Source organism: Mus pahari, chromosome 22, assembly GCF_900095145.1.
Source record: "Mus pahari chromosome 22, PAHARI_EIJ_v1.1, whole genome shotgun sequence".
Taxonomy (NCBI): domain Eukaryota; kingdom Metazoa; phylum Chordata; class Mammalia; order Rodentia; family Muridae; genus Mus; species Mus pahari.
Genome location: NC_034611.1, coordinates 26,127,443 through 26,143,217, shown reverse-complemented (window position 1 = coordinate 26,143,217; position 15,775 = coordinate 26,127,443).

Genomic DNA, 15,775 nt, shown 5'->3' with positions numbered 1-15,775 from the left:
GATGGCACCACCCACAAGGGAACCTCCCCCCTTGATCACTAATTGAGAAAATGCCTTACAGCTGGATCTCATGGAGGCATTTCCCCAACTGAAGCTCTTTTCTCTGTGATAACTCCAGCTGTGTCAAGTTGACACAAAGCTATCCAGTACATCAGTCAATGTGTTTCAAAGTCCTGTGCTCATCTTTACATGTCCACTGTCATTTTCCTTAGTTGTACCTCCAGAGTATCCATCTAAATTGTACAGGAAATTCTAAGGAATCTTTCTGATGTAATTTCCAGCCTCATCCTGTGGTCATTACTCCCACCAAAGCTGTCTTTCAGAATGAAAATGTAAATATTAATGTTCTCCCTATTATTTGTCAGTAAGTACTTAGTGAGCAAAAATTGTATCTGTCTGTAAGTATGATAGGAATTCTACTATCAAGGAAAGACATAATTATAGATATTCAACATTGACCATATATTATTCTATACAATTTTCAAACTTCCTGTAATGCCAGTGAGTATGGCCTTAGGAAGAAATGAATTCAGTACATTTTTTTGAGAGAATGTAGCTCAACTTCAGCTCATATGGCGTTATTCATTTGTATATATCTTAAATGAAAGGGATATTGATTTTCTTAAAGTATACAAACAAAATAACAATGATGGAAGATGAGCCCAACATTTAATGTAGCTTCCAACATATAAGATGTGTGTGTGTGTGTGTGTGTGTGTGGTGTATGTTTTCAATAAAAATGTTTGTATAAAAGTATGAAGTATATGAATAAAGGCATAAAATTAGATTGTCTAACCATGCAATGGTGTAGGTAAGCACAGGACACTCAGAGGCCAGCCCTCCCTTACACAGTACAGCATAGACAGGTGTAGACACAAAGATGCCCACACATAGCAGCCATACTATATCATGCAGGCAGATGGAGGACATCCATGGACCCACCTGCCACCATGCAACAGTGCCCTGGCAGAGGAAGACATCCAGAAACAAGATCCCCACCATGCCATGTGGTGCATATAGAGGAGAATACTCAAGGGTCTGTCATTAATATGATCTACCTACTGTGGTATCCATTACAATGTGCTGGTACATGGTGGAAAGATGGGAAAGATAGACAAACAGAACCCTTTGAGCATCGTGAAGAGAGGTAGAACTGAAGACGTGAGGATAGAGAGAAATAGCCTGTTATGAGTAGACTGCCCCATTACTTGAGGACATGTTAAAGGCCAAGTCCATGCTAGATCCAGAACCATACCACAACAGGGGTCTGTTTTTTATGTCTGTGTCTGATCATACCACTGAAGACCACGTCAATGTCTCTAGCCTGGGCAGCAGTCTGGGACCACATTGATGTCCAAGGGCTGTTCAGGGCTTTTCACTCATTGGCTGTGACATTCTGGAGAGCTGGCCCCACCTCTCACAGGCTGCAGCATTCTGAACAAGGGTCCCCGGCCCTTGCCTGGGTAACACAGTAGAACTGACCCTGGTGGAGGAGAGAATGGGCGAGCATCTTTGAGGGTATGAGTGTGGGAAAGCAGGTCTTGCCACTTGTCTGCCATGAGGAGACATGGGCACAGGGAAGATTCCCTTCACCCTTCACTCCTCGACATGTACAGTAGTCAAGAGTGTAGGCCCAGAAGTCAGGAGAAGGGGAGAGCTGCCCAGAGTGGGCTCTGCACCTTGCCTGAGCTACACGATAGTTCATTTGTAGAATCTATATTTTTAGAAAATATCTTCTTTACTTTACAAAGAGATTAAATGTAGCCATGTCTCCAGCTTTGTTGCACACATGGGATTGAATTAATCTATCACCAGAAAATGTTTGCCGAATTGTGCTGTGCTTAAAAATGCCCAAAATAAACTACTTGGGGTCTGACTCCCCATGTTTGAACCAATATCTGCTATTGAGTCTTCTTTAGTCATCAATAGTTATTCTGCTTGCCATGGTGGTTACAGAGACCCCCTACAGGATTTGATCAAGACATGCATGACACATCATATCATATACATGTTAGAAATTTTTCAAAAAAACTAATTGAAAAAACTATATACTCGTTTGTATATGGCTTCCAATCAAGGACTAGGGGAACACCACACCTCTGTTAAAGGTTTTACAAAGAAGAGTGACTTATTGGAGCTTTAATAGTGAAGAGTTAGAATTCTGTCAATACTCCCCCAAATTTTCTGGAGTTATAGTGAGATACCCTAATAATTCCAGTTTTAGATTTAATTTTCAAAGACTTGACAAGCATCATCCTCATGAAGACATGCAGAGTTGTTAGGACTAAGAAGGAGATGACTAAAAATCTCAGAGGTTCTCTGTCGATGAGAGCATATTTTCATTCATTGTTTTCTCCTGAGGTCAGGAATGCACAGATTCTACTTTTCTGTTCTCACACAATGGATCTTTGTAAAAAAATTTTCTGTCCTTTCCCTTTGGATTTGTATATTTATTCTACCTTGGTGTTTCTCAAGAGCCATTCTTTCCACCTGACTCAAGTAACCTAAAGTGCCTTTTCAAAATGCAAATTGTGAGAACACTTGATCAGAATTGCTGGGAACAGGTCCAGATATGTACGCACTTCTAGCCCATACCTATTGTGATTGTTACAGGCATTTGAGTTCTAAAATTGAATGCTGTTCTTTGGAAGATTCAGAAGAGCCATTAGCAACAGAAGCAGCATCTACCCCATTGTGAGTCACTTGTGATCTAGGAAATAACTATAATAACAAGAAAAGGGGCAAACACAATTTCACATATTGGAATTGGCTCAGAGAATTACTGCATAATGTAGCAAGGTCAAGATGTGGGTTTCGATATAACAGGACTGTCTTCTTACTGTCTTTGATCCTGTCCCTGGGATGAAGCAAGAAATCAGCCAAAGACAGACATTTCTTTTTCTTAACTGTGAGAAAGACATTATAGACTTAACAATAAAGATGTTTTTCGTGTAAATTCTATTAGTTGGGAAATTTCTCAAAGGCCACTGAATTTTTCATGCTTTTATAGAAGATGAATGGAACAGTGGAACACAGACTGTATTCATTGCCTGCAGTGATAACTGGAAGAAGAAACACAGAAACAGAGAGGATAAAATGAAAAGATGGAAGGAGAAAAACAAAGCAGGCTACAGAACACAAAGCAGGCAGGAATTGCAAGGGAAAATAGTAAAAGCAATTAATTTCTGTTCAAATCTTCCCCAATTAAATGGCCATTAAAAGAGGAACTCAAGTGACCATAGGTCACTTGATCTTTGACAAGGGAGGTAAAACCATCCAGTAGAAAAAAAGACAGCATTTTCAACAAATGGTGCTGGCACAGCTGGCGGTTATCATGTAGAAGAGTGAGGATTGATTCATTCTTATCTCCTTATGCTAAGGTAATGTCTAAGTGAATCAAGGAACTCCTCATAAAACCAGAGACAATGAAACTTAAGGAGGAGAAAGTGGGGGAAAGCCTGAAAGATATGGGCACATATTCCTGAATAAAACAGCAATGGCTTGTGCTGTAAGATTGAGAATTGACAAATGGGACCTCATAAAATTGCAAAGCTTCTGTAAGGCAAAAGACACTGCCAAAAAGACAAAAAGGCCACCAACAGATTGGGAAAGGATCTTTACCAACCCTAAATCAGATAGGGGACTAATATCCAAAATATATAAAGAACTCAAGAAGATGGACTCCAGAAAATCAAATAACCCCATTAAAATATGGGCACAGAGCTAAAGAAAGAATTCTCAACTGAGGAATACTGAATGGCTCAGAAGCACCTGAAATAAATATTCAACATCCTTAATCATCAGGGAAATGCAAATCAAAACAACCCTGAGATTCCACCTCACACCAGTCAGAATGGCTAAGATCAAAAATTCAGGTGACAGCAGATGCTGGCGAGGATGTGGAGAAAGAGGAACACGCCTCTACTGCTGGTGGGATTGCAAACTTGTACAACCACTCTGGAAATCAGTCTGACAGTTCCTCAGAAAATTGGACATAGTACTACCGGAGAATCCAGCAATACCTCTCCTGGGCCAGAAGATGTTCTAACTGGTAATAAGGACACATGCTCCACTATGTTCATAGCTGCCCTATTTATACTAGCCAGAAGCTGGAAAAAACCCAGATGTCCCTCAACAGAGGAATGAATACAGAAAGTGTGGTACATTTACACAGTGGAGTACTACTCAGCTATTTAAAACAATGAATTTATGAAATTCCTAAGCAAATGGATGGATCTGGATGGTATCATCCTGACTGAGGTAACCCAATTACAAAAGAACTCACATGATATGCACTCACCGATAAGTGGATATTAGCCCAGAAACTTAGAATACCCAAGATACAATTTGCAAAACACATGAAACTCAAGAAGAAGGAAGACCAAAGTGTGGATACTTCACCCCTCCTTAGAACTGGGAACAAAATATCCATGGAAGGAAGTACAGAGACAATGTTTGGAGCTGAGATGAAAGGTTGGACCATCCAGAGACTGTCTCATTTGGGGATTAATCCCATAAACAGCCTCCAAAGGCATACACTATTGCATATGCCAGCAAGATTTTGCTGAAAGGACCCTGATATAGCTGTCTCTTGTAAGGCTATGCCAGTGCCTGTCAAACACAGAAGTGGATGCTCACAGTCAGCTATTGGATGGAACAGAGGGCCCCTAATGGAGGAGCTAGAGAAAGTACCCACTGCTTGTGGACGTTGTACATCGTGGTGCGGAGCCTAGTGCGCACCACGATGTACAACGTCCACAAGCAGTTTGAAATGTAAATAAAGAAAATACCTAATAAAAAATTGCAAAAAGTTTAAAAAAAAAAAAAGAGGAACTCAAAACCACTTTTGCTACTTAACATTGAGTACTTATGAGGACCAAGAAGCTACTTTTCCTTTTTCATTTCATTTCTGTCTCCTTCTTCTGCTTGGCCCTGCACAGGCATACCCAAGCCTCCCTGGACTGACCAACCTAAATGAGAACAACTGTAAGCGAGAGCAGGAACTCATATCAAGGAAGCACTAATCTATCTTCTAAGAATCAACTGGTTACTTTAAGTGATGGGGGAGTCTTTGGACCACCTTATACAATCTTAGCTCAGACAACAGAAATAATGACTACTGGTAGAATTATTCGACTATGATGAATTAATTGTGAATACCCCTTACCCTTTCCTCAGTTTAAATGTATACCTCCTATCAGTCCTCCCATACAAGATTTGGGGATCATTGATTGACACTATGTATTGTTCTCAGTGTGGCTAAAATGACCAAATCACTCTGCATCATGGCTGAAGTGTTTATTGGGGCCAGTGTCTTAGCTCAGCCTGCTGAAGCTGCCAGAGCACAGGCCTTTCTTCCACAACACTGTTTATGGTTTCTCTTTATATCATACCATCTTTCCACTTGCCTGGGAAGAAGTGAAGTCTATCTCCTGTAACACTCTAGAAGAACTATCGACAAGTGTCTGACCCTGTGTTTCCATCACTAAGTCGGCAGCAGAGATAATAGGATCTCTTGTGCATGTATTCACTAGGTGTCAATGTGTCAACCACAGACATAAAAAGTAAAACCACACCAAAACAATCCAACCAAATCAAACAAAACCAAACCAAACCATACCAAACTAAACCAAACCAAACAAAATAAAACCAATGAACCAACCAAACAACAACAACAACAACAACAACAACAACAACAACAACAACAAAACTGTGGCCATTTCTTTTGGAGAATTACAGTTTTTGTAACAGGACATTGTTTCTCCATCTAACAGTCTCATATAACACAGAGCCATTTGAATTCTCCAAAGCATAAAAGAACACTTGGCAGGAAATGAGTACAGCTCTTTGCATCCTAGTGGGTTGGTCCCACAGCTAAACTATTGCCAAACTTAGTAAAAGCAAGCTAATGTAGTAGTAGTAAGGGCAAAGATGAATACTTAAATTTATCCCAAATGACAGCATGCAGAACATATCTGGATATATTTTCTTTTCCTATTCATCCATTGAAGAATATCCAGGTTGAAATATATGTATATTAATTTAAGATATTACAAATAATGCTGCAGTGCACATGGGGGTGACACATTTCTTTAATGTACTAATTTAAATAGTTTGAGTAAATATCTCAAGATGGGATAACTGTATCATGTGGTCATCTTAAATTTTCTTTCTTTGAGGATGCTCTGCACTGTTTCTCTACTTACATTTCTTGACATGACTTACAAATATTACAGTGTTATAGTTTTAAAATCATTAAAAGTATGTAAAGTGGTGACATCTTACCAGTTGGTCCAGCTTTCCATTCCTGTGATCTTCATATTTTAAACTTTTTCTCAGGCATTTTATAAATATTTTATAAAAAGAAAGAAGGAAACTCGTGAAACATCTTTTTAAAAAATTTTATTTAACCATTTTTATTATACTCCAGATGTATCTCCTCCCCCCACCCTGTTTCCAAGAGGATGCCCCCACCTCCCCACTCCCTGAGGCCTCCAGTCTCTTAAGGATTAGGTGCATTTTTTCTGACTGAACCTCGACCTGCCAGTTCTCTGTTATATATGTGTTGGGAACCTCATATCAGCTGGAGTATGCTGCCTGGTTGGTGGTCCAGTGTCTGACAAATATTGGTCGTCCAGGTTAATTAGAATGCTGGTCTTCCTTCAGGGTCACCCTCCTCAGCTTCTTTTAGCTTTTCCCAAATTGAACCACAGGGGCCTTTAGTTGGTGTAAATATCTGTATCTGATTCTTTAAGTGGCTTGTTGGGTCTTTCAGAGGGCAGTCTTGATAGGCCCCTTTTTGTGAGCACACAATAGCCTCAGTAATAGTGTCAGGCCTTGGGACCTCCCCATGAGCTGGATCCTACTTTGTGGTCATTGGACCTCCTTTTCCTCAGGCTTTTCTCCATTTTTGTCCCTCCAGTTCTTTTAGGCAGGAACAATTATGGGTAAGAGTTTTTGACTGTGGAATGGCAACCCTATCCTTCACTTGAAGCCTTGTTTTTCTGCTGGAGGTGGGCTTTACAAGTTCCCTTTCTTACTGTAGGGAATTTCATCTAAGATCCCTCCCTTTGAGTCCTGAGAGTCTCTCACCTCCCAGGTCCCTGGTACATTCTGAAGTACCCCACCCCACCTCCTACCTCCTAAGGTTGCCTGTTTTGATTCTTTATTCTGGACCTCAGGGCTTCAGTCTTTTGTCCCCACCCAATATCTAATCATGTTCCCCTCTTCCCCTTCCAGTCCCCTTTTCCACCAAGGTCCTTCCCTCCTTCCCCAATTCCCCCACTGTGATTGCTTTTTTTCTCCCTCCCAAGTAGCATTGAGGTATCCTTATTTGGGCCCTTCAACTTGTAAACTGTTTTCAGTTCTGTAGACTCTATCTTTGGTACTCTGTACATTTTTTGACTAATATCTACTTACTAGTGAGTACATACCATGCACGTGACACATCTTTTAACTCAGCATATTGAAAAGGACTGTCACATACAACATGTATTCAGTCTTCACTATATGCCACTGTCCTGACAACTTGTAAGAAAAGAGTGAAAATGGCTGTTAGACTTCCATTACTATAGTAAAACACCTGACATAAACAACCTAAGACATGAATGACTTATTTTCAGTAATTATTTTAGAGGCCTTTGTGGTTCATGACCTTGTTTGCTTTAGATCTGAGGTCAGGTGGAACACTGTGGTTTAATTGAACAAATATTAGAAGATGAAATTAAAATTTGAACCAGGAATGGTGGAAATTCAGATACTTCAAATATTTAACTAAAAAACCGATTGCCTCACAAAACTGCTATTGAAGTGGGAAAGTCTATGGAAGAAAGAGTTAAAATTTTAACTTTAGACTCATTAAGTTTATAACTCAGTGAAACATAATGGAAAGTAGGTTGTAAGCATGTGGGCTGGAGCTTTAATTTACTAAGACATATCAGCAGCAAAAAAAAAAAAAAACAAAAACAAAAAAAACATGTGACAGGATCACATGACCTACGTAAAAAGAACAGAGCCTATTTTCTCAGATCACAGCGGGGCAGAAGAAGAGAGGCACAATCTGTTCAGGAATACATGGGAGCAAGCTCAAATATTCTGCATTCTGGAAGTCAAGAGCGAGCTCAAAGCAGGGAGGTTTTAAATTAGAGGCAGGGAGTTATGCATTGAATTTTATAATAGAAAGCTCATTCTGACTGACAGTAGCAATTTCAGGCAAGTCAGAATGAAGTATTTTTACAGTGATATGGGAGTTTGGAAAAGTGATTTTACAAGTGTGGTTAAAGTTATTCTGAGCATTTCATTTTCTAATTAGACCAGAAATGATAGAAAGAACATATAGGATAAAGGAGGGGTTTCGTTTGCTTTCTTGTTTGATTATAAGATAAAATACTTCACAGGCAAGATCAATCTATGATCTTTGGGCTTCATGAGTCTCAAAATAGCTATGAATATAGCCCAGCATTCATTTAGATAACAGAACCATAACACAATGTTGACAAGTTGAACATTGCAAAGCTTCCTATATCAGTGCTTGGGGGCAGATGTTGTGCCTTAAGGCTCTAGACATGCAGAGAAAAAGGACAAAAAGTTGCTTTAGTCCTTGAATAATCCCATTGCTCTTCCTTAATGTGACTTACAAGTATTGCAATTTTCTATTCTTGAAATAATGTAAAGCATATCAAACAGTGACTTCTGTGATATAGAAAGAGAAAATTTAATTGTAGAGGAAGAAAATAAATAACCAAGGAGGTAGAATAGTCAGAAGGCAGCGTATCTGAAATGATTCACTTACCAAGAGAAATAAATACTCATGGCCCCATTTCAATTAAAGAGAAAAAAAGGAGGACATAAAGGAGGAGGAGGGAGAGGAAGAGAAGAAGGAGAAGAAAAGGAAGCATTGATTTATCTGATACATATTTATGGATTTAGTCATAAATGACAGTTAATGTCTCTGAGAGACATTATTTCATTTTCTACATTACAAGATGGGAAAGGAAGGAGAAAGAGTTAAGGTAAATTTATATTAAATAGGTGATCTAATAATAGAGACAAACAATAGTTACTTCAAATAGAATAAACAATGGTGTCAAATAAAAAAAATGCTGCTTATTCATCATTTGAGTTGTTCTTTCTTACTGGATTATTCTAATCAAAGGAGATGTAACCTTTTAAAGCATAGATTCATAATTTTTCTTGTGTTCCTAACATGTAAAGTCATGAATATCAGGAAGTTTTTCTTCCCCAGAGTTTGATCACTGATACTATATGTCAAACTATCTTACAATATGTATTTGTTGAACAAGTAAGCAAATGATCAAAAATTCAGAATATTAAAGTTTGGGCCCTCTTGTTGGACAAAGAGTTTGTTCAATAAATTGTTAGAAGAGAATTATCTTATAGTTCCTTATCATCTATCTACTTTATCTTTTCCTTTTCTATTCTTAGCCAAATAGAATATACCCATTTTAATCCAAACCCTTTTTAAAAAAAATATTGCTTCCTAATGTAAAAGTTGATTGTCAGCCAAAATGTCTGTAACTGGTTTAATTGAACAAATATTAGAACAAATTAAAAATTGAACCATAAATCTTCCGAGTTAGCATCCTCTTTCTCGCATGGCATCTCTTTTTTTGATGGGTTTTTTTTTTTCACCCAGAATGACAGAGTCAGCTCTTTTACATGAATACTACTCTATAAAATTGAAGCTATAGCCACAGTTTGAGTGACTCCACTTTCTTTTCTGTTTCATGGAAACCTGTTGCCCACGTTGGCAGATGTATAAGCTCTCTCAAACATTGCATGGCCACAGATGGTAGAAGGCTATCTTTAATCAATTTCTCGCTATGCTTTTGGTACAGTGGCCAGACACTGCACACTGGTATTATGAAGCATGGATCTATTTAATTTGAACGGAGCACAAGGTTGCATCTTCGTCTTGCAGTATTCACGATAGTAAATATTTATCACTCACAATCTCTCTCTGTTTTGAGGATGGTTGTTCTTCCTGAGCTAAAGGATTTCAATATATTTGACCATTCTCTTTTTAAAATAGCAGGCAGATGACATGGAATGTTTTGACCTTCCCCACTGATTTTATAGCCATCTCCTGAAATACTTTTGTGCCCTAATCCTAATGGAAAAAGTGCACAGTGTGTTGTATTACCCAGAGTTACTATTGTTATCTCCTTCAGAGGATGCCAGTTTGAGACGTGTTTGCCAAAAAACAAGCAGAAACTCTGTGTGCTTGCCTAGTTCATATTTTAGTGGAGAACCATCTTTCATGTTCACAGCTCTAACACCTGCTTGTGAAATTGAACTGCAGCGTTGGAAGAGCTTTTATTTCATCCATTAGCTACAGGGTAATTGCAGCATCTTTAGCTACTCCTAGCACATTGGGTGGATTTAGGCAAGTAAAGGAAAAAGAAAACATGGCAATAGGAGTGATCTTCTAAAATTGAATCTCTCTTTTTTATACCCATTGGCAAACCACAGAGTTCAGGATAAAAGTCGTTGGTGGTCTGCTATCTCAACATTCAAGATGAGGGCAGAAAGAGTTTAGAGCTATCTTGGGATGTATTGAGACATGTATCTCAAACAAACAAACAAACAAACAAACAACAGCAAACAAAAGACTGATCTTGATTGTTGTACAAACCTAAACTAGCAAGAAGATAAGACACATTGCAAGTAAAGACAAATAGTTCTGGCTCTGTACAAATACATAGATGCATCTTTTCCTCTCTCATTTTCTTCATATTAATGGAAAAATTCTGAGTTGGGGCTCTCTAAATATTAAATTAACTTTTGAAAACGCTTATGCTTCTTCCTGCTAATCAATAGTCTGATCTGTTCTAAAAATGTCTATATGGGTTTAATAATGACAAAATTCATACTTCCCTTGATCTAATGAATTTTTAACTTATTATTTTAGTGATTTCTGACAATGGGTGATATCAAAGTAACATTTGGAAGACACTAAACAACTTAAGAACAAGAATATGTTTTCCCTTCTGAGATAGCATCTATCCTTATGAGAATCAATTTGAAAAACAGGGTTATAAATACAAGGGAACTTCCTCTATCTCCTTCATTGGAGGCCCTGTGTTCCATCCAATAGCTGACTGTGAGCATCCACTTCTGTATTTGCCAGGCACTGGCATAGCCTCACAAGAGATAGCTATATCAGAGTCTGCAAAATCTTGCTGGCATATGCAATAGTGTCTAGGTTTGGTGGTTGTTTATGGGATGGATCCCCAGGTGGGGCAGTCTCTGAATGGTCCGTCCTTCTGTCTCAACTCCAAACTTTGTCTTTGTAACTCCTTCCATGGATATTTTGTTCCCTATCCTAAGAAAGAATGAAGTATCCACACTTTGGTCTCCTTCTTCTTGGGGATCAGTGCTGAGGGAGGGTATAGGGGACTTTTGGAGCAGAAACTAAGAAAGGGGATAGCATTTGAAATATAAATGAAGAAAATATCTAATAAAATTTTAAAAAAGAAAAGAAAAAAAAGAAATACAAGGGAAGAATGTCATTTGCACGCCACAAAAAGCCACTTCATTTTGTGACAAATAGTACAATTATATTAACGCTTGGTTGCGAGGCTGCAGCATAGGAGTTTGAAGCTACTGTATCACCCTGGATCAGACTCCATATCACGAGAAGAAGAAAAGAACAAAACAAAACACAAGATAACAAAAAACCTGGAAACAGACAAATAGTGCAAATCTTAAAGAATTATGGTCAGAATTTTAAAAGTTGCTCTTCTACAGAGAAGATTATGCCATACTTGATATTTTGACATTCCTATAAGGAATAATGCAAAATAGACTAATCATTAAAATACTGGGAAATAAATTTAATTAAATATAAGTACATGTAATTATACTTAAAATGTGAAATTTTATTGCCATGTAGCTATTGATTTTAATCTGAACACTTCATATGTCACTAAATCATGCAAATGTAGAATTTTAAGATACTACAAGAAGTCCATAAGCTTAGTGTTTGTTTTTCTATATAATAAAACCATACTAATTCATAAATTTCTTGAAAATATTGAGTACTTTATCATTGTATTTTAAGACATCAGTAAGTTCAAATGTATCTGATTCTGAGCCTCCAGTGTCTTTAATCATGCTATTAGGCTTGGAAATAACACTTCATTATATCTTGGTCAAACACACACACACACACACACACACACACACAAAATGTGAACACTTCAAAATGTTAAGATTATAATTAATAACTATGGAGAAAATCTCTCTTGGGAATACTCAATTTGAAAATAAGTTTGAGTGAATAGTGCTTAGCTAGGGTTACTATTGATCCATGAAACACCATGACCAAAGTCATCTTGAATGGAAAGGGTTTAATTGCCTTCCATATGCTGAATCATATGTAATCACAGTTGGAAACATAGGCAGTAACTCAAACCAGGCAGGAACATGGAGGCAGGAGGTTATGCGGGAGTGCTGCTTGCTAACTTAGTCCTTAAGGCTTCCTTAGCCTGTTTTCTTATTGCATGAAGGCCCACCATCTCAGGGGTATGCCCAACCACAACAACTCTGTGCCTGGTCCCCAATCATCTTTAATTAAACACATGCCTACAGGATTGGCTACCTATAGCTAAATCTTTTGGAGGAAATTTCTCATGGAATTTCCTCTTTCGGATGACTCTATCTAGTGTCAAGCTGACACAAAACTATTTAGTACATGCTGCATTTGTCATCCTTCCTGAATCTTTCGTGCTGTAATGTATACTACATTGGTAAACCGATCGCTGTGTGATATTTAACCTTATTGAAAGTGGACTCTTAAGACTCTGGCCCTCCTGTATGTCAGACTTCAGTTCATTTATATCGAGTGTCCTCCAAAACCCCTTGTTCTAGGTCAGCTTGTCCTCCTCAATCTATAAGAGAGATAGAAAAATATCAGAAAACATCTGATGGTATTAAAATATTGAGTCTTTGAGAAGAGCTAGAAGGTGTCTAATAGAAGCCTTTTGCTATTGTTTGTTCTATGGTACAAAACTGCTGGTTGTGTAAACAAATTTGTGAAAAGAAAACTGTCAGGAGCTTCAGCAGATTGCCTCAATGGGCTACCCCAGTAACTTCTTAAGAATGCTGTAAAAATTTGATTTGATGCTGTGACCTCTATCTCGTCCTTCAAGCAGGATCTTCAGACATCTCTGTCACATCTTCTCATTGCCTGATTTAATGTTTTGCTATCTCCGGCTTCTATTTGTGCCTTGATAGGTATGTGCCTACTGAATTGTTTTATTTATTTATTTATCTATTTATTTATTTATTTATTTATTCACTTTACATCCTGGTCATTTCCCCATGCCTGCTCAACCCCTCCCACAGTTCTTCTCCCATCTCCCTCCCATTTTACTCTGAGAAAATGGGGGACCCCTGCATATCTTCCCACACTGGTACATCAAGTCTCTGTGAGGGTAGGTGTGCTTCCTCTCTCACTGAGGCAAAGAAAAGCCAGCCCAGCTAGAAGAACATATCCCACCTAGAGGCAACAACTTTGGGGATAGCTCCTGCTCCAGCTATTAAGACCCACATAAAAACTAAGCAGCATATCTGCTACATATGTGCATGGAAGCATAGATTCATTCCATGTTTGTTCTTTAGTTCGTGGTTCAATCTCTGAGAACACCAAGGGTCCAGATTAGTTGATTCTGTTGGTCTACCTGTGGAGTTCCTATTGCTTTGGGGCTTGCGATCCTTCCTCCTATTCTTCTATAACTGTCCTCAAGCTCCATGTTGATCTGTGGGTGTCTGCATCTGTGTGAGGGAGCTGCTGTAGGGAGCCTCTCAGAGGAGAGCTATGCTAGCCTCCGGACTACAAGCATAACAGAGTATCATTAGGTGAGTCATCTCCTCTATTTATTTTCTAGATTTCTTTAAGAGATTTATTCATTTAGTGTTTAAGGACCTTTATACTTTACATAAAATTGGTGTTAAAGATTTTTCTTGTGCTTCATTTGTGTTGGAATATACAGGGCTTGCTGAAGCGGGATAGCTGGGCTCTGTTGATAACATATTGCCCTGGCTACTCTTGATTATGTCTGCTGGAATCTAATGGTTATAGGTCTACCTGCTTAGTTCTGAGTTTGTCTTTGTTGGATGGATGATTTTTTCCTTGGTTTCTGTTTCCTCTCTGGTTTCTGGCCTGTGTGACCTGTGGCCAAACTGAAATCTCCACCTGAGTTGTGAGCTAAGACTTTTTGAGCCAGTTGTGGCTTCTGGTCCAGTAGGGAGTCTTTGAACAAGTCAAAGGCTAGGAGAAGGCAAAGAGGAAAGCAGAGTGGTTAGGAGTGGGGGGTCAATGAAAGAGTTTGTAAGGTTCATGAGCAAGAAGCTTACCTGAATTTCTGGTGATTGGCATGACCTTTAGTCAAATAGGTGTTTTCTGCCTGAATTGCAGGAGGGGACAAGGTAAAAAGGAAGAGGAGGTAGATGAATGATGATGTGTAGGAGACACCAAGAGAGTGGAGTTTAGAAGTACAGATACAACCTGTCTACGTGTTCTTGTGCCTGGTGTGGTCTGCATCTGAGCAGTGGAGGTTTGCCTGAATTGGAGCAGAGACATGACACCAGGTGTAGGATTTAGAGAGGAAAGGTGTGGTAACTGATGGCATCTTTGGGAACAGAAGCAAAGAAGTAGAAGAGTTCCAAGGGCTGGTTGCCTACCTGATTTTCTGGCAGGTGTTGTCTACATCTGAGCAGGGGATATCTCTACAATATTTTATACATATAGGTTTTAATAAGAATATGAAAGATAAATTTAAGCAAAGACCTTTGCAGTGCAATCGGAAGAGAAACAAGTATACTCAGAAGCAGTCGATTGAAAGAGTCCTAATAACTGGATATAAAATACTACCTTTTCTCTTGTGCTTTATAGTGTTTTCAAAAAACATAATAGACACTTCAAGGAAACTATGTGCTCTCATTTTCTGTCCCTTAGGAGAGGCCATCTGTAATTTTTTCAAAATATTAATCAACTAATAAGCAAATACTAACCAAGAAGGAAACAAACTGTGTTTGTCATTTCAGACAACTTCAAAAGGTATGACAGTTTCCTGTTACAAAGTAATGTTAAGATTTCTTGAAGCATTTTGCATTTATACATGACATGTTTGAATAAATGAAGGAACAAATAGGGAATAGGGAAAAAATGACACAAAAGAAGGATGTCAGTTATGCCAGTGAATTAATTAATGCCAAAGTGAACCTTTGTTTGAAATGGTCTTCTGGGATTTGAAGATTTGAAGACAAGTCATGAATCAAAAGCAAGGAAACACCATTAAAGTCACTGTACTTTCCTCATCTGCCAGCAGTGCCAGGAAAGTTTTGTATTTTGCTGATAATCTCTTTGTGATTTTTATAGTAAAAAGTAAGTTTTTTTTTTTTTTTTAATTTTTGTTTAAATGAACATCGGTATGCTTTTCTGATGAGTGAATCAGGAAAGATACCTGGCTATTTTGGTGGGAGTTGAAAAATAACAGTTGACTTGAAAACAAGAGGTCTAAATAAATGAGCCAGGAGTTGTATCAATATGATAAAAACACTCAAAGGGATTCCTTCTAAGTACTTGCAATGATCACAATGTACTGGCAGTGCTTATTATGATATAAAATATCATCACTGGGGCTGGTGAGATGGTTCAGTGGGTAAGAGCACCCGACTGCTCTTCCAAAGGTCCGGAGTTCAAATCCCAGCAACCACATGGTGGCTCACAACCATCCGTAACAAGATCTGA